The sequence below is a fragment of the Mustela putorius genome, unplaced genomic scaffold, assembly GCF_011764305.1.
Source record: "Mustela putorius furo isolate JIRA1106 unplaced genomic scaffold, ASM1176430v1.1 tig00000831_pilon_pilon_pilon, whole genome shotgun sequence".
In the NCBI taxonomy this organism is placed as follows: Eukaryota; Metazoa; Chordata; class Mammalia; order Carnivora; family Mustelidae; genus Mustela; species Mustela putorius.
Window position 1 is genome coordinate 2,555,478 of NW_025421490.1, and position 19,570 is coordinate 2,575,047.

The 19,570-nt window shown below is 44.2% G+C and overlaps 1 protein-coding gene across 1 annotated transcript in view; it reads left to right on the top strand.

The window, feature by feature from the left end:
* Positions 1-336: 336 nt before the first annotated feature.
* Positions 337-19,570, top strand: part of RNF144B (ring finger protein 144B) — a 170,656-nt gene continuing 151,422 nt past the window's right edge. Inside the window, exon 1 of the mRNA XM_045085076.1 lies at positions 337-498. The gene's annotated coding sequence lies outside the window, so the exon portion shown is untranslated. The remainder of the gene's footprint in view (positions 499-19,570) is intronic.

Consider the following 19,570-nt stretch of genomic DNA (forward strand, 5'->3'; position numbering starts at 1 on the left):
GAGAGCCTCAGAGCACACGCTCCAAGAATATCAAGCGTTCAGTGCTGTTGTGGGAAAGGCCAGCGGGGATGGAGGCAGGGACGATTGGAAGTGGTGCCTCCCTTGAACCTCATTGGGTAGATCCAAGATTTTAAAAGGGTTCCTCTGAGATCGCCCAGCCCCAGGATTTCAAGGACCACCGTCGCCGCGGGGTCCGAAAGAGAGCGCGTTTCTGGGGGAGGTGTGTGCGTGCACGCGCTGGGGGAGGGAAGGCTCGGAGAGGGGCCACCGCTCTCCGGAGTAAACAGCAGGGGGAGAAGGGGAGCGCGGCGGAGGGCGGCCGCAGGGGGATGAGCGGGCCGGCGCCGGGGGCGAGGGCGGGAGGAGGGGGGCCCGGGGCGCGCGGGGCGGCGGGGAGCTAGGAGACCCGCGCGCCTCCGATACCTGAAGCGCCGCCCGGAGGAGCTGACAGCGGCCCCTCCCTGCGTCCCCGCTCCGGACTCGGACCTCGCGCGCAAGGTAAGCAGGGGCGCGGCGTGCGCCCTCCCCCGAGGGCTGCCGGGCCAGGCGCACCAGGTGCCGGTTCGGCCTCTCTGGCTCGCGCCCGCTCCGGCGTCCTGCGCGCGGGGCGAGCGCCCGGCCGGGGTGGGGGTGGTGGGGGTGGTGGAAGGGCGGGCAGCGGGGACTCCGACCCTCCGCCAGCTGCGCTGGACCCCCGTCTCCTCTCCCCTTACCCCTTCTCTTGTGCCCCCCTCCCCACGGCAGGCCCCAGAACCCGCCTCCCGGGCTCGTAGGGAGAGGGTGGGAGGGCAGGCGGGCGGTCTCGCCCCTTCTCCAGGTGTGTGGCGCAAGCACCCGCGCACGGTTCTCCCCTAGACTCTGCAGTAATTTCCAGGTTGGAGTATCGCAACTGCTCTTCTTCCAAAACATTACCCCCCCCCCCACCTCCTGTTTCTAGCCTAACTTTGCCGGGGGTGTTGGGGTGGGGGTGGCGATGATGACCCTTGGTTCAAAGTAGGTGTGCCGTCTGGTCTTTCCTATCAGCAGCGAACAAAAGGTTGAGGTTCTTTGGTTTGGTTTTGGTTTTGGTTTTGGTCCCCCCCCCCGCCCCGAAAATTAAATACTGTGATGAGTTTTGTAGGTTTTCTGGGGACTGCGCTGTGACTAGAACTTTATCACAGCCTAAAGCAGTAGGTCCTACTCAAGCGCTCAGATACCAATTCAGAAGGAGTGAGTGTTGCGGGGAGTAGGGGGTGGTGGTGGGCGGGGAGGTGCACACGCAGGCTTCTGTGCATTTAAAAAGCACGCCCGGGGGGGCGCCTGGGTGGCTCAGTGGGTTAAGCCGCTGCCTTCGGCTCGGGTCAAGATCTCAGGGTCCTGGGATCGAGTCCCGCATCGGGCTCTCTGCTCGGCGGGGAGCCTGCTTCCTCCTCTCTCTCTCTGCCTGCCTCTTCATCTACTTGTAATTTCTCTCTGTCAAATAAATAAATAAAATCTTTAAAAAAAAAAAAAAAAAAGCACGCCCGGGGATTGCGATGTGCACCCCCCCCCAATCTCTTCAAAGTATCTTAAAGGTCCGCAGAAGTGGGAGAGGGGATACCCAACCAGCGGGAAGCATCACCTGGAGAATAAAAACAGAGCGAAAGCTGGTTTCTTTCTTGCTGATGAATTTGGTGGGGTGGTTGGTTCTGAGTTGGCAGTTTTGGGAAGGGAGGGTTAACGTTGGTTTGGAACTCAGACAGAGGGTGGAGAGAAATACCATACTTCTAAGAGCCCTTGTTAAAGAGCTAGCTTTTAAACATCAGGTTTTTTCAATGTAAGAATTCCTTCAGAAGTACTCTGGCGATTAGAAAGGACTGAGGCCTATTCCCATGGAAATCAGAAAATCTTCCTTCTCTGCGCTTGCATGGACTTTCTGTCAATGACCACTGTTGTCTTTACATATTGGTTACTTTAAAGCCAAAGATCCAAATGCACTATATCTCTGGGAAAACAGAAGGAAGAATAGACATATAAATTAATTTAGATTCTGTTCACATTCCTAATTACTTGAACCAAGCTCTTCTACCCTGAGTTGGTTGAGAGTGTCTGTACGTTATATTGTGTTTGAATTTATACAGATTCTGAATGTTTCTCCATTTTGCACTTTGTCATGCATACATTTCTGCTGCTTTTTGTATATATCTGTATCTGAACTGTTCTAGGTACCTACCGAACTCTCAGAGTAACTACCAGGGAAAAGAAATGTTTTTATTTTATCTGTCTTTGGAAAATTGAGGTAAAGGACTCCTTGAAAAAAAATACTGTTCCTTTGGTATACCTATTAAATCATACCACCTTTTTATGAAATGAGATGCTCATTATAAAACAGGAATGGGTATTTGGTACCTGCTTTCAAGGATATTAAGGACAAGTAGGAGACTGTCTGTAAAGCATTTTGAACTTTTAAGAAAAGAGTCACTGTCTAGGTATTGAGCCAATATGATTGTTTTCCTGGCAAACTTTTCCTCCTTTCTAAAATTAACTTCCCCCTAGGAAAAAGAGTGCAGATGCACACGATTCAGCCAACCAAGTCGAGAAAATACTGTGTTTGAATTTTAAAAGTGACCTTAATTCATCCCTATAGATCTAGTGTTTGCAGCCTATGCCACAAAATATGCAGAAGTATTCACTGCTTCCTGACCTTTTCAAAGCACTGGCTTAATGAGGGGTGTTATGGACAGAGTACAATATTATGTTATGAGTATTCTTGGCTTAGGTCAAACGATTATCATTATTTTCCTAAGGTTTTTGTGTAGATGTGTGTGCACTGGGTCTGGGACTTACATAATTATGTATATATACGTAACACATGTTTTTAATAGGAACAAAACCCCACAATATTTTTCTCTGTGGCAGAACGCTGTAAGCATTAGGTTTTGATTACATTTTCATGGAAATTTTAATATGACAGAACTAAAAACTTCAAGGAAATAATTCCATAAAGATCTATTTGGAACTGAAGGCCTTTTTAATAAAAGATGTTTGGAGCCCTTAGCTGTGTGCTTAGCATGCACAGAGCAGTCCTTTGTGACTAAGGGTGGTAGGTCCAAGTCTGGCAGCTCAGACAGCGGATGGTTAGCTCTTGCCACTCTTTTTCGTTTTTCAGACCTTCAATTTGGTCTGTAACTTGATGCTTCACTGATCCCCACACTCTCCCTGCCACGCCAGCTCACAGAGGAATTGCTGGCACTCTGAGTTTTTTTTTCCCCCTCCCCATCAATTAGAACATGTTTGCATTGGTTGCAGAATGCAGTTACATTTTTAGCCCAGCATTCTGCGAAGTACCTTGAGCCACAGAGAGAGTAGCCTCCGTGCAGCCTCGATCACAAACTGCCTTACTTAAATCAGGCTATATTAATTTCCCTTGATTCAGCTCTGTAGAAATAATAGAATCATAGAGTATTAAAATCAGAAGGCACTTTAGAAGCCATCCAGATTCTAATAATTTCTTTCTACAGTTGAATATTGAAGCACTCGCAAACCATAATCCAAACTTTGAACGTAGACATTACATTTTATATTCTTTCCAGTTCTTGTAGTACTGGGGAATTTGCTCATTCAAAATGAATTTATACATGAGTTCAATAAGGTAGGAAAGGCAGCAAAGTCAGTTGCCAATCTCAGCTAGCTTTCCTGTGAATCTCAGAGTGTCACCTTAAAGGCAACACAGGTCCTTGACAAAGGTGGTGACATACTTTATGCTAGTTCCTAGTGGCTGGGGACTGCTTCCGCTGACTGTGGAAGAAAAGGAGTGCCCTGAGAAGGACGAGTATATAGAGAGAAGGGTAGTGTGGGGGACCACGCAGTGGGGATGGGGACTGACTCCATTCCTGTATCGTTCAGGAATGGTTAGCCTTCAGAACGCCCCCTAGCGATTACAATCTGAAATAATGGAAGCAATCATTGGAGTTTATAGCCTTCAAAACCCTACTTAATTAAGGCTTGAATTTTGGAAGTCCGATTTCTTGATGTGTTTGTCTTTCAAGATCTTTAGTCTTAAAGATCTACCATCCCCAAGGTCCTAGCATTGAGACCTTTATCTTTTGTCACTTATAAAAGAATTTTCCTGATAGGTAGGCACCAATCTTAAAAAACCATATAGACTCCAGGGTAGTATTCTTGCCAATGGTATGTCTCACTGCCAATTATTTATTTATATTTATTTCTTCAAGCTATAGTTCACTTTATTTTTCTTGTATAAAACTATGTGGGGGGTCACAGCTGGAGTCTGAGACCTCTGCACCCAGAAGTGTGAACTCTGGTGTGGGTCTTTACAAGATGGTCAGTGAATTTCTGATAGGGAGACTTGGTGAACACTGTCCCCTTCCAGAGGTCAGGGTGAGATAGCTTTAGGTCTTGGAGATGGCATCAAACGTAACCTTGGCAAAGTGTCTGTCATCAGTTTTGGCCATCATCAGTAGCTTCTTGGGCACGGGGCTGAGACAAATGCCAGTGCCTCTGGGGGTAGAGATGGGATGAACCAGCACAGCCACAACAGCCAGTCACCTTGCCTAGGACAGTGTGGGACTTGCTGATCTTTTCCCCAGTAGCCTTGCCACAGTGGGACGATGGAGAGCTTGGCCAGGGTGATGTCCCCACGGATGGCAGTGGCTACCTCCTTGGAGCACTTGACCCCCAGACATAGGTGTCCACTGTAACCTCCGATAGTAACAAATGCCTTGAACCTGGTCCACTGGGCTACATGGGTCTGCTTTTGGCACAGGCATGGTCTTCAAAACCTCATCCTTGAGGGATGCTCCCAGGAAGAAGTCAATGATCTCACATTCTTTGATGGGCAGGGAGAAGAGACAGATGTCCTCCAGGGATTTGATCTTCATGTCCTTGACCAGGCGGCCCAGCTTGGTGACAGAGATCTGCTCCTTGTCGTGGCCTTACCTCCTTGAGCTCCCTGGCCTCAGCCCCAGCCAGACTCACCGCCCCCATGGTCCCGATGCTGCTGCTGAAGCCTCAGGGGAAGCCAGCCCTACCTCCCATTCCAAGCCCACCTTCCCCACCCCTCCCCACTTTTCAAAAAAGTTCTTGTTTTTTTTTTTTTTTTTTTTTTTTTTTTAAAAGATTTATTTATTTGACAGACAGAGATCACAAGCAGGCAGAGAGGCAGGCAGAGAGAGAGGAGGAAGCAGGCTCTCTGCTGAACAGAGAGCCCGATGTGGGGCTCGATCCCAGGACCCTGGGACCATGACCTGAGCCGAAGACAGAGGCTTTAGCCCACTGAGCCACCCAGGCGCCCCTCAAAAAAGTTCTTGTAGCTTACTGCTTCTTCCCCAACATACTTAATTAGTGCAGACTCCTCTTTCTTTTTGAAATCCTACTCTCCATGAGCATACTTTAGTCCTTGACCACTATTTTCTGGGAAACCATGTGAGCAGAAAGAGGTAAGAGTGTTTGGAATATTGTATATAAATGTGTATATAAATATATTTAAGTTTTCAAGTAGGCTTATGAAAAAGGCCAAGGACCATATCAGGCAATGGACTTTACATTTTGGCTTTGGAAAATAGGAGTATGGAGAGGACTGTCAAAATCGCCTCTGATCCCACTACCCAGACATAGCTACATCTCACACTTTGGCATAACTTTTCTAAGTTCATAACCTTTATGCATATGAACATATATGCATATATGCATGTTGTTACAGAATTAAGATTTTTTTTTCTATGCGTTGTTTATTTATTTATTTATTTATTTTTAAAATTTTTTATTTTTTAAGTTTATTTATTTTTTTAAATTAACAATACAAAAATTGACCATGCTATTCAACATTTTTTCTTTCGCTGTCTGGACTATACTTTCTTTGCTCCTTCTTTTGAGATAGCTAAAAGGTATAGAGCTTAAAAAAAATTCTTGACATTTCCAACTATTGCTGCCTTTAAGGTTTTTGCTTTTTTTTTTTTTTTAAATAATTATGAGCTCGTTTTCCCTAAACAGTGCCAGGAAAAAATGATATTTAGCAGCTTTCTTTCTGTAAGGCAAGAAATTGGACACATTTACTATTTCTCTTTCTCTGTCCCCTCCATGTCCTAGTTTTTTTGTTGAAAAAAAATCTAGTGATATAATGTAGGGTTATTAAAATCAAATTTATTATTGTTTCATAAATGCCAAAATAATCTTTTTTAAAAAAAATTTTAAAAAAGATTTTATTTATTTATTTGACAGAGAAAGAGATCACAAATAGGCGAGAGGCAGGTAGAGAGAGAGGAGGCAGCAGGCTCCCTGCTGAGCAGAGAGCCCGATGCGGGCCTCGATCCCAGGACCCTGGGACCATGACCTGAGCTGAAGGCAGAGGCTTTAACCCACTGAGCCACCCAGGTGCCCCAAAATAATTTATTTTTTAAGAAGAATTACTTTTAACACTTTCTTTAAGGTTTATACCCATATTGACCAAATTTATTTAGTCTTAACTCTGTTTAAGGCATTCTACTACTTATACCTGGTTAATAATGTTACCATTCCTCCAGCCTTAAATTCATGCCATAACAGATTCAAGTATATATTCAAGTAAAATTTTTAGGCCATATGTAGCTGAGAATGTTTTTAAGAAATTGCTTTCGGAAAGCCTTGAACAGATGAGATTACTTTCTGTTTTTCTTGCTTTATATAAAATGCTTGGGTCATAGTCCTTATCTCAAGGCTCTCTAGATAGGGCTTGACTGAATTCTAGCAATGAGGGTTGCAGAAGAAAAGTCTGGGGTATTTCTGATTGCTATTCTTTTGTAGGTAATCTGTTTTTCTTTTTTTTAAAGATTTTATTTATTTGTGTGACAGACAGAGATCACAAGTAGGCAGAGAGGCAGGCAGAGAGAGAGGGGGAAGCAGGCTCCCTGCTGAGTAGAGAACCCTATGTGGGGCTCAATCCCAGGACCCTGGGATCATGACCTGAGCTGAAGGCAGAGACTTTAACCCACTGAGCCACCCAGGTTCCCCGGTAATCTGTTTTTCTGTCTGGATGCTTAAAGCATTGTGTTCATTTCCCTAACACTAAAAAAAAAAAATAATAATAATAATTTTTTTTTGGCCAGACGGTATCATGATAATAGTCTGTTTTATTTTTTTCCCTGGTACTCTTTGAGTAGTGTTGATTTGAAGACTTAAAATCTATTTTTCATCTCAGTGTTCAATTCTTGTGATGATTTCTTTATTGATATCTTTCTTTTTGGAAACATGCATACATTTATGCATTCATCTCCCATATGTCATTGTTCATTTAATAAATGTAATCTTTTTTCCTTTTCTCTGAACATTGGCAGAGTTTCCCAAGCCTATCTTCCACTCTGTTGAGATTTTCAGTTATTTCCCATGTGTTACTCCTCCCATTGTAACTTGGGAGTCGGCATTGATATATTTGGTTGTCTTTCCTAATGTCAGATCCTTCCTACTTTGTGGTTACCTACCTTGGCTTCATAGCTATGACGCCCTTTTCCTTCTTACTGAGTCTACCGCATAGTAGATCCATCCATGTTTGGACTGTCCAGCAACTTTATGTACATCTTGTTTATGGTAACTCCTTAGAAGAGTCTCCTTTTGAAATACAGTCTTTTCATATACCTAGTATTTTCTGTCCGTTTGCTCTGCCTTGAAGAAGTGCTCCACATGTGATGTGGAGCCCTGCTGGATTCCCCGGTTGGTGAAGCGAGGAGGTTGAAATGTGCTATGATTTACTTTATTATCTCAGAGAGAAAGGCAGGAGCAAGAGACTGATGGTATTAAAGAAAAGAGCCTTGGATCTTCACAAAATTTTTTTTTTAAATATATAATACTTGAACTTCATTAATATAGAAACTTTTGGGAACACCTGGCTGGGTCAGTCAGCAGACCAGCGACTCTTGATCTCAGGGTTGTGAGTTCAAGCCTCATGTTGGGTGTAGAGGTTAGTCAGAAAACAACAGCAGCAACAACAAAAACTTTGTTTTCAACCACTTTTTTTTATTTTTTAAAAGATTTTATTTATTTATTTGACACAGACAGAGATCACAAGTAGGCAGAGAGGCAGGCAGAGGGAGAGGAGGAAGCAGGCTCCCTGCCAAGCAGAGAGCCTGATGCGGGGCTCGATCCCAGGACCCTGAGATCATGACCTGAGCCGAAGTCAGAGGCTTAACCCACTGAGCCACCCAAGCACCCCATGTTTTCAACCACTTTTATACATTACCTTGCGTTATCCTTAAAACAGTTGTTTTTGAGTTCAACGACCATGGCCTTTGGGTTCTGAAGATTGTGGGTTGAATACATTCCTTACCACTAGTTGTGGAAGCTTTGCAAATTACTTTAATGTCCCTAACCTCATTTCTTCACCTGGAAGAAGTAATGTTTACCGCATAGAAAGGTACAGGTTACAGGCGATAATTACATAGGAATTGTCAGAACATAATTTGTAGTAGAAGGCATGGGTGAGATGGCCCCAGGAGAGCCTGGAGCAGGAAGGACCTTCAACAGTGAAGCCTTGAGGAGGAAAAGCCAACAAAGGAGATGAGCAGGTGGCACCTGGGTGGCACAGTGGGTTAAGCGAACGACTTTTGGTTTTGGCTCAGGTCATGATCTCACTGTCCTGGGATCGGGCCCCATCTCGGGCTTTGCACTCAATCTGGAGTCTGCTTGAGATTCTCTCTCTCTCTCCTTCTGCTCATGCTTGCTCTCTCTCTCTCTAAAATAAATAAATGAAATCTTAAAAAAAAAAAGAGGGATGAGTAGGAGTGGTCAGAGTGAAGGACAAAGATCAGAAGAGAGTGGAATCAGAGAATCAAAGGGAATTTAGATATTTCAGATGCATAGAACTCCCGTTAGTGTCATGCGCGTTGGGTTTGGCAGTTGGTTAGACTGATAGACTGACCTCAGACACAGACCCTTGGAGTGCAGAGAGGCAGTAGGAGGAGGACACCAGTGGGTTGATTAGCATGTGTGGGGAGGAAGATAGGAAGTGTAAACAGCCAGTGAAAACCTGTTTCTCCCTTAAGGGAAAGGGATAAGACAGGAAAGGAGAGAGAGAGAGGTCAGTAGCTAGATGGATACTCTAGACTGCAGATTGCGATTTCAAGAAATAGCAAAATTTCAGTAGAAAAAAGGTATGAAAGTTTGCGAAGTAAAATTTTTTTTTTTCAAGGAAGGACATTAAAAATATGACCATCTGATACCAACTTATTTCTGGAAAGAAAGAAAATATTGACATGAAAAAATGGAATACATTTAGCTTTATGAGAAGGTCAGTCTCTCGGTAAAGTTTTTTCTTTTTCCATCCAAGATTTACTTTTCCCGCCCTGGGTTCAAGGTTCCACCTCTCTTCTCCTATCGAGATCTGGCTTCGCCCATGGTCTTCTCTCTCAACTGTTTTCTGTCTCTTCTCTGTTGAGTCTCTCCCACGATTATAGAACTATGCCCCACTCCATCTTCAAACAAATATAGGTAAGAAGTGATGAGGACCTGCATGAAATCAGTGGCAAGAGGATGCAGAGAGTGGCCAGATAGGGAGGGAGCACTTATAAATAGCATTCATAGGACTTGGTGACTGATTGGAGGTGGCAGGTGGGCGGGAGGGAGGAACCTAGGGTGACTTCCAGGGTGACAATGCTACGTGGCGCTGTCATACAGGAGGATTGGGGCTGGGAGGACAAAACCCATGGACTCAGCCCAGCGTGCAGGGAGCCGGACAAGTTGGGAACTCTGCCCCCACCCCACAGCAGCCTTTGTCTTCTCTTGCTTCGTGCGTTGGAGTCTACACCTTGCTTTCTGCAATTATTTGCCTCTGAGGAGTTCAAGCCCTGCACGCAGGAGTTGGTAAGCTAACAGACTACGTGTATTTTCTACTGGAAAAAAGTAAAAATGAATCAAACGATAGAAATAGGAGTCCCCATGTCACGGGGTGTCTAGATGGATCCTTTTGAGTCTTCGGTTTTAGCTGTGACTCAAGACGGTAGAGGCCATATTCCGAAGTCAGATGTAAGACCACAGCGCAGAGTTGGAAGATGGAGAACAGGAAAATCAGCTTCACACTGGTTGTGATTAGCTCATTGGCCACTTCCAGCTGATAAAACAGGCCAGAGAGGCTAAGAAGATAATGATTAGAAGATCATTTTTAGAGAGTTGGGAGTGGGTTTGAGTCCCCGCGCCCGGCCACCTCGATAGAGGGTTATGAGGTCGTGCCTCTTCAACTCAAGTCTAGAGTAAAGGGTTTTCCACAGACCATTTGGAGTGTCTATGATTGGGAGGTGTCGTGGATGAGAGATTGGTGCCTGAGAAATCTAACGGACAAGAGACCGGCCAGCTCCTCTCCTTGTAGATCAACAGAGGTGCTGGTGCATTGTGCCATAATTCAAGAGAGCACAGACTTCAGGATTGTTCCCCAAGAACCAAAGGTACCCGACACTGAAGCTGAGGTCATCTCAGGTCATGTGCAAGAGGGCCACCTGGACCCCAGCAGGGTAAACTGAGGAAAGAGCCATCAGTTAGCATGTGCGCCAAGAGATCTGTAGGCGATGGGGGATAGAGCTGAGGTTCTCTACCTCTCAACCCCCATTCCCCTCACCACCATCCCCAACCCTTGCTCAAGAGGAAAAAGTAATCTTTGAAAACCTACCAAGCTCACGGATGACCAGCGTTAGATTATTAATCAAGGGAGAATTTTCCTGCTGTCTCTTCCCTGTGGGCCTCCCCCAAGTCATCCCCACTTTGGTATCAGGAAGTGGCATAAACCTCTGTTAGCCAAAGAGAGAGGACTCTTTCCTTGTCCACCTTTCCCAAAGTGTTCCGTAAAGATAGATGTTCGGTAGATCACAGCTGTAGGGAGATGCTTAACTTTATGTGAGCTGGAAGTCTGAGTGCTTTTTATGATGGGACACGTTAATTACAGAATGACGATCAATTTTGGGGATTTAGAGTGACTCGAGTGTCCTCATTATTTAAGAGGAGCTGAAAACGTCATGACAATTGTCCCGGATTTCACCCGAGGACTAGGGAAGAACAAACCTCACATCCTAAAAGAGGCCATGGAGAAAACCGATAAAGTCATTTTCTGATGCTATCCCACGAGTCCTGCTTGTTCACTGCGCACAGAAACCATCTGGGGCTTTTCAATGGTCCATAATTGACAAGAGGATGGAAGAGGAATGTGGGTTCTTCCAGGAATTAAACAGAAATGTCACGATAACTATTTTCATTTCTGAAAAGGATGCTAGGAGAATTTTAATCAGGCAATTAAAATATACATCAGGGGGCGCCTGGGTGGCTCAGTGGGTTGAGCCGCTGCCTTCAGCTCGGGTCATGATCTCAGGGTCCTGGGATCGAGTCCCGTATCGGGCTCTCTGCTCGGCAGGGAGCCTGCTTCCTCCTCTCTCTCTCCGCCTGCTTCTCTGCCTACTTGTAATCTCTGTCAAATAGAATAAATAAAATCTTTAAAAAAAAAATATACATCAGGTAATTTAAGAATAAGGTTTGCAGTCTGTTTCACAGCTGGGGAAATGATCTGAGATACGGCCTTTGTGAAATAAGCCCAAAAGACATTTTCTCCCTTCTGTTTCCAAAGAATCACAGAAGCCATAAATGGCTAAGATTAATTGTTTGCCGTATTCTGCCATTGATCAATTTAAAAAAAAAAAAAAGAAGAAGAGAAAACATGTGTTCCTGTAAAACAATAAAGATAATGCCCATAAGCCAATACATTCTAGAATAAACAAAAATGCTAATGGATTTCTCTTTTCAGCTTTTGGGAATTTTAAAAGGGCTTTAAACTATTAGCTTCCATATTCCCAGAATTTGCCAAGTTAGTCAATGAAAGTCTTTAATGGTAAAGGAGTGAGGAGGGAACGATCTAAATAATGTTTCTATTAATGTATTCCTAAAAGTGGAAAAGACAACTTGAAAAATACGTATGATTCACCCATAAAGTATTTACACTGACCTAGGACAAGCGCAGTTTATTCCATAGAAGTGGAATTTGGGATCCAGAAGTAGGATATCAGATTGACCCAAATAGATGGAAGAAAGTGGTGACTTGGCACAAGGATATGAGTCATTCTGTGGGTCTAGAGGGAATGCAGCTGTGCTCTTAGGATCCCAAGGGCGATGCCACCTTGGTCCCCTTGAGCATGAGGATAAAATGTTACTCCCCTGATGTTGTTCCATTACCCTCATTATCAAGACTGGAGAGAGACTGGAGGGCTGAATCGCTACATTGTATCCTCAATGCTAATAATATGGTCAATGATACTGGAACAAAAAAGAAAAGACTAGAGAGAGAGTTGCCTGTTGGCTTTGAGGAGCACATTGCCACGCTGTGACGGGCCAAGTGACTAAGACTCTGAAGCAGGCGCTGAGTTGGGTGTTTTATGGCTGGGGAAAACTAATCTATCCCCCCATTTTCTCGAGTCTGTACTCTTGGCGTGATTACAAGCATATGCTGGGTATTCTGCTAGCCTCGTGTCTCTCAGCTTCTATACTGTGCACTAAATTTCTCTGTGTCCTGGGCTTTCTTCAGCATTATCTTGAATTTCTCGGATTCTCTCTTCAGCCGGCTGCACTGATGGGCTTTTGCTTTAATAATACAGTGGAACCAACAACCTGCAAACCTCAGCGGCTTGCAACAGGTATTTCTTTCTTGCTTAACCTGCACATGAGGGGCTGCTGGTTCAGGTGCACTGTCTTTGCTCCAGGCCGTGGGTCAAGTTCCGTGAGACCCAGGCTGGAGCAGGGGAGCAGCCCCGCCGCAGGTGTGAGGTTCCGGTGGCGCGCAGGAGGGCCGGTGGGCTTGCCCTGTTTCCAAAAGCTTCTGCTCACAGCTGGTGTGGAGTCCCTTCACGCCATTGACCAAATCAAGTCAGTGGCCAAGCCCATGACAGATGGAGAACCAGACCCTTCCACAATGGAGGACGAGAAGAAAATTTTTAAACACAACCTATAAAAACGGCCTCCTTTTGTTTTTCCATTAACCACATTTTAAATTCTAGATCTCGACATGGTTCTTTCTCAGTCTTGTTCTTTTACCTCCTGATACCTTGTTCTTGACTTACCAGCCATTATCTTGTCCAACATTTTAAAAACATTACAGTTCTCGCGCCTGGGTGGCTCAGTGGGTTAAGCCACTGCCTTCGGCTCAGGTCATGATCTCAGGGTCCTGGAATCGAGTCCCGCATCGGGCTCTCTGCTCAGCGGGGAGCCTGCTTCCTCCTCTCTCTCTGCCTGCCTCTCTGCCTACTTGTGATTTCTTTAAAATCTTTAAAAAAACAAACAAACAAAAAAAACAAAAAACATTGCAGTTCTTAGAGTGCCCTCTACCCTGTACCTTTGGTGGAGTAAAGTCGCCTTTTTGATTCATCTGCTGATTTTCCTCTCTCGTGACAGTTTGCTGGGTTGCCCCGTGCCTTATCATCTTCATGAGTTGCCTGTGCCTGGTTCATTTCTTCTGTTGAGGTCCGCATGCTCGCTCAGTTTGGGATCTGGTTTCCAGTCCTGTGTCCTTAGAGTTCGTTTGAACTTCCTGTGCCTTGAGCAGGCTCAAGTCCCCTATTTCTCGCTGCTAACCCTTTTCCCATTTATATCCGGGGGCCAGTGGTCTGCTTTTGCAATGCTTTTCTCCCGAGAGGATAGGGTTGTTTTTTTTTTTTTTTTCTAGTCTTCCACCCTCCTGACTTTATGCGAGGGTCTCCATTCCAGTTCCATGCGGTGGATAAGCTCGAAGCTCCGAGATGAGTATCTGTTCTCGTATTCCTCCTTCATCTTCAATTCTTAATCACCCTTGTGGGGTTTGAGTTTCTTGTTCGTTTCTGGGACATTTCCCTGTCTGGCTTTTTTGCCCAGCTATGCATTTAAAAATCATTTGTTTTATTTTATCGAAAGCTTATATGGGAGAGCAGAGAAGGCTGTGGGATGGTGTGGCCAAGGTGCGGATGGAGTAGATGTTCCAAGTCGTGCCTTATTGACGTGCCTTATTGACGGGTCCTTACACTCGTTTTGTGATTTCCCCTCCCCCAAATTCCATTTTACTTTTCATTGGAATTACATTGATCTGTAGATTAACTTGGAGAGAATTTCCGTATTTGCAATGTTGAGTCCTTTCATGTACGAATCTGGCTTACATCTCACCATTCACCTGAGCCTTCTCTCAAATGTCCTACTGAGATTGTGCAAATAAGAAATAGGTATTGTATACGTATTGTTAAATTTAGTTCCAGATTTTATGCTTTATTCCTAGGTATTATTCCTGGCTGATTGAATAACCACAAGCAAATTATCTAATTGTAGTTTTAATTAGGTTTGAACTGTTTAATTGCTATGATTTAACTCAATGACTTAGTGAATATAAAGTAAAAAAAAAAAACCTATGAAATAATTCAGTTGAACATTTTCATTTTTTTTTTTTTAAAGATTTTACTTATTTACTTAACAGACAGAGATCACAAGTAGGCAGAGAGGCAGGCAGAGAGAGAGGAGGAAGCAGGCTCCCTGCTGAGCAGAGAGCCCGATGCGGGGCTCGATCCCAGGACCCTGGGATCATGACCTGAGCCGAAGGCAGAGGCTTTAACCCACTGAGCCACCCAGGCACCCCGAACATTTTCATTTTTGAGTTTGGTCTTAATATAGTAGAGGCCAGAGATTGCAAATATGCATTTATCAAAATTCCTCAGAATATGTATAAGCACGGGGCGCCTGGGTGGCTCAGTGGGTTAAGCCTCTGCCTTCAGCTCAGGTCATGATCTCAGGGTCCTGGGATCAAGCCCCGCATTGGGCTCTCTACTCAGCGGGGAGCCTGCTTCCCCCTCTCTGCGTACTTGTGATTTCTCTCTCTGTGTGTCAAATAAATAAATAAATAAAATCTTTAAAAAAAAAATACGTATAAGCAAAACTTTCTGAAATGCAAGTAAAAATAAAAACTACTAGCAGTCAACTGAATTAATATGTATGGCTTTGTTACTTGGTACATGCCAGGATTGGGATGTGTAAAACCACTGGCAGAAAGAAGGAAGTTGTGGGGCCTAGGTCTGTTGCTAGACTGGAGAGCTTGGCTTTGGGCAACAGACAGTTAAGTGAGCAGGGGACGGGGGATGGGGGGTGGGAGGGTATCTGTATTGCTAGGGTGTGGTAAAAGGCAGCTTGGACACAACAGAAATGTTACCTTCCTGAAAAGGCCTCCTAGAGCCCTTAGTACAAGCTGGGGACAGCACCCCTGTGAATGACAGGGTAACTGTCTACCCGGGTTTCAATGACCCTCAGTTTTAAACGATTTTGCAAAATTGTTGTAAAAACATATTACTTTTTTTGGGGCGCCTGGGTGGCTCAGCGAGTTAGGGCCTCTGCCTTCGGCTCAGGTCATGATCCCAGGGTCCTGGGATCGAGCCCTGCATCAGGTTCTCTGCTCATTCGGGAGCCTGCTTCCCTTCTTCTCTCTGCCTGCCTCTCTGCCTACTTGTGATCTCTGTCTGTCAAATAAATAAAATCTTTAAAAAAAAAACAACCCATATTACTTCTTTTAATTAAAAAAGGGATGTAATCTAAGGAGGGTCCCCCCAATCAACCAAGACTAAATGGGCAAATCTTAAAACTGATTAGGGATTTCTGGGCTGCAATATTCTCTACCTTATTTCTAGCTATTCTGGTATGCTTAGTTAGCCCCCTGTGCTAAAATTTGCTCATTTTAGAAAATTGCACCTTTAGAAAATTGTACCTTTGCTATTTATGTTTATTATTGTTTTAAAATTGCTGGACAACATTGAAAATATAAAGTCTTAAAATATGCATATTTAGTTGTGATGCCACAAAACTTCTGAGAGCAGCCTCAGGGAGCTGTGGGAAATAAAAAAACCCCAGTACACGATTTCCTAAAATGAAACACACACCGGATAAAAACCCAACAGGATATCTGTTCTTGAGGCTGGGACTTGTATATGCCATTCAGGTCACAAATTAACTTATTCATTGGATAAATATACTGTCTTTATGTTGGTTGGTATTGTTTTTACCATCTCCCTCCTAATATGAGGATGGATGGAGAAGATGAGGGAAAGCAAGTCACATTTGTCAAATCTGAGAGCCTGGACAAAAGCTGTTAGGAGCTGCTGTGTCTTGCCCCCTTTATATGTACGTAATGTTGAATGTACGTTGAATCACTTCGATACACATGATCTCACTGGGGCCTTACAGCAACGCCCGGAAGCAGATATTGACAATATTAACCTTTCTATTTGACCCAACGGAAATCCCTAAGATGAAGTAGACTTGCCCAAGGCCTTCCAATTAGAAACCTGAAGGGTTTGACCTAGAAAAGATGGTCGAGGTGAGGTGTGGGGTTTGGGAAAAAGTAATGAATAAGCCGACGTGGGTTTTTGGGTGTAGTAGTTCATCTCTCTGTAATACACCTTTCCATCCTTTGGTGGGGATAATTAAGACTTTATAGTTTTTTTCTCTTTAAGTCAAAATGTTTTATTAGCTTTATAATGGAGGAAAGGCTTTGAAGACATAGGAAAGGCTTATATTTAGAGAAAAGAGACAGAAGTAGAAGGAGGTAGGTTATGCTTGGAAGTTATGTGTAGCTCACACCTGTTGTGTGTCTGGCTCTATGAGGCACTGTGTGCAGGTGAGAGGGATTCTCGCACCCATTTGACAGACCACAAAACTGAGGCTCAAAATGATTTAAGCTTATTTAAAAATCTTTATTATTATTTTTAAGATTTTGTTTATTTGAGAGAGAGAGAATGAGTGGGGAGAGGGGCAGAGGGAGAGGGAGAAGCAGACTCCCCACTGAGCAGGAAGCCTGACTCGGGGCTCCATCCCAGGACCCCAAGATTGTGACCTGAGTCTAAAGCAGACGCTTAAACAACTGAACCACCCAGGTGCCCCACCTTTTATTATTCTTTTTAAAGATTTATTTATTTAAGTAATCGGTGCACACGATGTGGGCCTCGAACTCATGACCCGAGATCAAGAATTGTATGCTCCTCCGACTGAGCCAGCCATTTGTCCCAAGGTTGAAGCTTAGTAATCAGCGCAGGTTTAGTTACACAGCTACTCATGAAAAAGCAAGAATCTGAACTTGGGCCAAAACGAACTCCCCTCGTCTATGCAGGCTCTCAGGGAGATGCAGATCCAGTATGATGGCCTTTGCGACAACTGCTCCCCAAGACGGAGCCCAGGTGTGGGTTCTCTCTCATGGCGACGCCACCAGTAATCAATAAATCATGATTGCTGGCAGAGCCTTATTGATTCGACTCTGGAGAACCCTTTCTCATTGGATCCGCTTATTAATGTAGAGTTTAGAGCTAGAAGGGCCTTGGGAAATTAGAATTTGCAGACTAACAGCATCTATCAGAATCCTTCTGTGGGGGGCGCCTGGGTGGCTCAGTGGGTTACGCCTCTGCCTTTGGCTTGGGTCATGATCTCAGGGTCCTGGGATCGAGCCCCGCATCGGGCTCTCTGCTCAGCGGGGAACCTGCTCCCCCCCCCCCCGCCTACTTGTGATCTCTGTCTGTCAAATTAATAATTAAAATCTTTCTAAAAAACAAAAAAGATTGTCTTGGTTCACGTAGGCAGTTAGACAACTTAAGCCTCGGTGATTCTGTTTGAGTTCTTTCTGTTTGTCCTCTTTCATCACCACCAACTTGCAATTTAGTTTCTGATTTAATGAGTTGGGGCTTTAGGTAGACTTTTATTTTCAAAACAAACCCCTGCTTTTCTGTGATGTAGATGAATGAACAATGCAGTGCCCTGGGCTTTGGGTTCAGAAATCCGTGAGAAGCTCTTTAATGATAATTCAAGTTAGTTGCAAACAGCTGCGGCAGGGGGCGACACCGAGCTGGAAGGTCCACAAGGAGGTGTGCACAGTGCCTGTGAGACCAAAATGTGGCTTCAGGCAGGAAAGTAATTTCTTTAAATCCACTAAGTTTATTTTACATTCATCTCCAAAGTGTGATTGCCAGCATATACAGTTTATGACTTGGCATCTTGTCCTACCCTGGTCATGTTTAATGACTTCGAAACATGATTTCACAAATCTTGAGGTTTATGTGAATATAAACGTTTACTTTTTCAGGGAGGTAAAGCGGGCTCCTGGAGACAAGAGCAAAGCAAGAGTGTTTTTTTCCTTATATTAGATAGTTGGAAGAAACCCCACAGAGGAATCCGTCATTTGTAGAAGGGAAAAGAGCGTAGCTAGTTTTAACTTCAGTTGGGATCATCCATCTGAGCTGATCAGTAGCTCACTGGGGCTCTGTTTTCATTCTTTAGACCCTAGCTTGCTTGCTTGCTTTTTTTTTAAGATTTTATTTTAGGTGGGGGAGAGAGCCCAGGTAGAGCAGAAGGACCAAGGGAGAAGCAGACTCTCTGCTGAGCAGGGAGCCCAACTTGGGGCTTGATCCCAGGACCCCAAGATCATGACCTGAGCCAAAGGCAGATGCTTAACCAGCTAAGCCACCCAGGTGCCCCTAAATCCAGCTTTCTTAACAGCACAGATCAAGATATTTAATAACATAAGATTCAAATGAAGTGTTTGGGGCTCAGTTGACTTGCTTTATAATCTATCTTTTATTAAAACAGATTCACTTTTTAAAGGGAGTCCTAGGGGCGCCTGGGTGGCTCTGTGGGTTAAGCCTCTGCCTTCTGCTCTAGTTGTGATCTCAGGGTCCCGGGATGGAGCCCCGCATCAGGCTGTCTGCTCAGCGGGGAGCCTGCTTTCCCCCCTCTCTCTGCCTGCCTCTCTGCCTACTTGTGATCTCTCTCTCTGTCAAATAAATAAAATCTTAAAAAAATAAAGGGAGTCCTATTTTTGATTTCACATTTTCCTTTCTCAAAGAGGAGTTTCTACTGCCCTTTCCATATTACATAAGTCAAAACTTCTTTCTGTTAATATTCTTAATGATCAAGGGTAAATATGAGCGTCTTTATCTCCTCAACTGACTGAACAGAATGACCTTGGTTCAGGGAAAATGTCATGGGCTGATCCCCATAAGGAAAAATATAATATTACATTATTGCCTTATAGAATTTAGAATTCTCTCATCCCTGTAAGAAAAGGCACAAATATAACCAGAGAGAAATAAATAACAGAAAGATAGTGCATTAAGCACAGTAAAGCATAGTCAGAATGAACAGAAACCTTTTGCTTTGGTTGGGGAAACTATTCCTAGATGTTTGTGTAGGGCTCTTTGGAGCAAACCCAATGCAACCTACTTGCATTGAACAAAGTGAGATTTTCTACTTTTGTGACCATTTGGAAAACAAAGCAAAAAAAAAAATAAATAAAATTAAAAAAGAGAGAGAGAGAAAAGAAAAGCAACCAAATAATTACCATTTTTGCCTGGTTTTTGGCAGCCGAGACTTCTCTATATTTGAATGTTGCATCTTCAAGAGAATGTATCTTGATTTTCACCCTGTTAATGCAACCAGAGAGAAGTCTGCCTACACAGACTCATTAACTCATTCAGTTGGGACTGTAGGTCACCCCAGGCTAGATGAGACCTTAGAAATCCTCTTTTCTCATCTGGTGATTTTACAAGGCAGGAAACTGACGTGGCTTGCCGGGGTCATTGGTTATCTGGTGGATGAACAAAGGCTATTG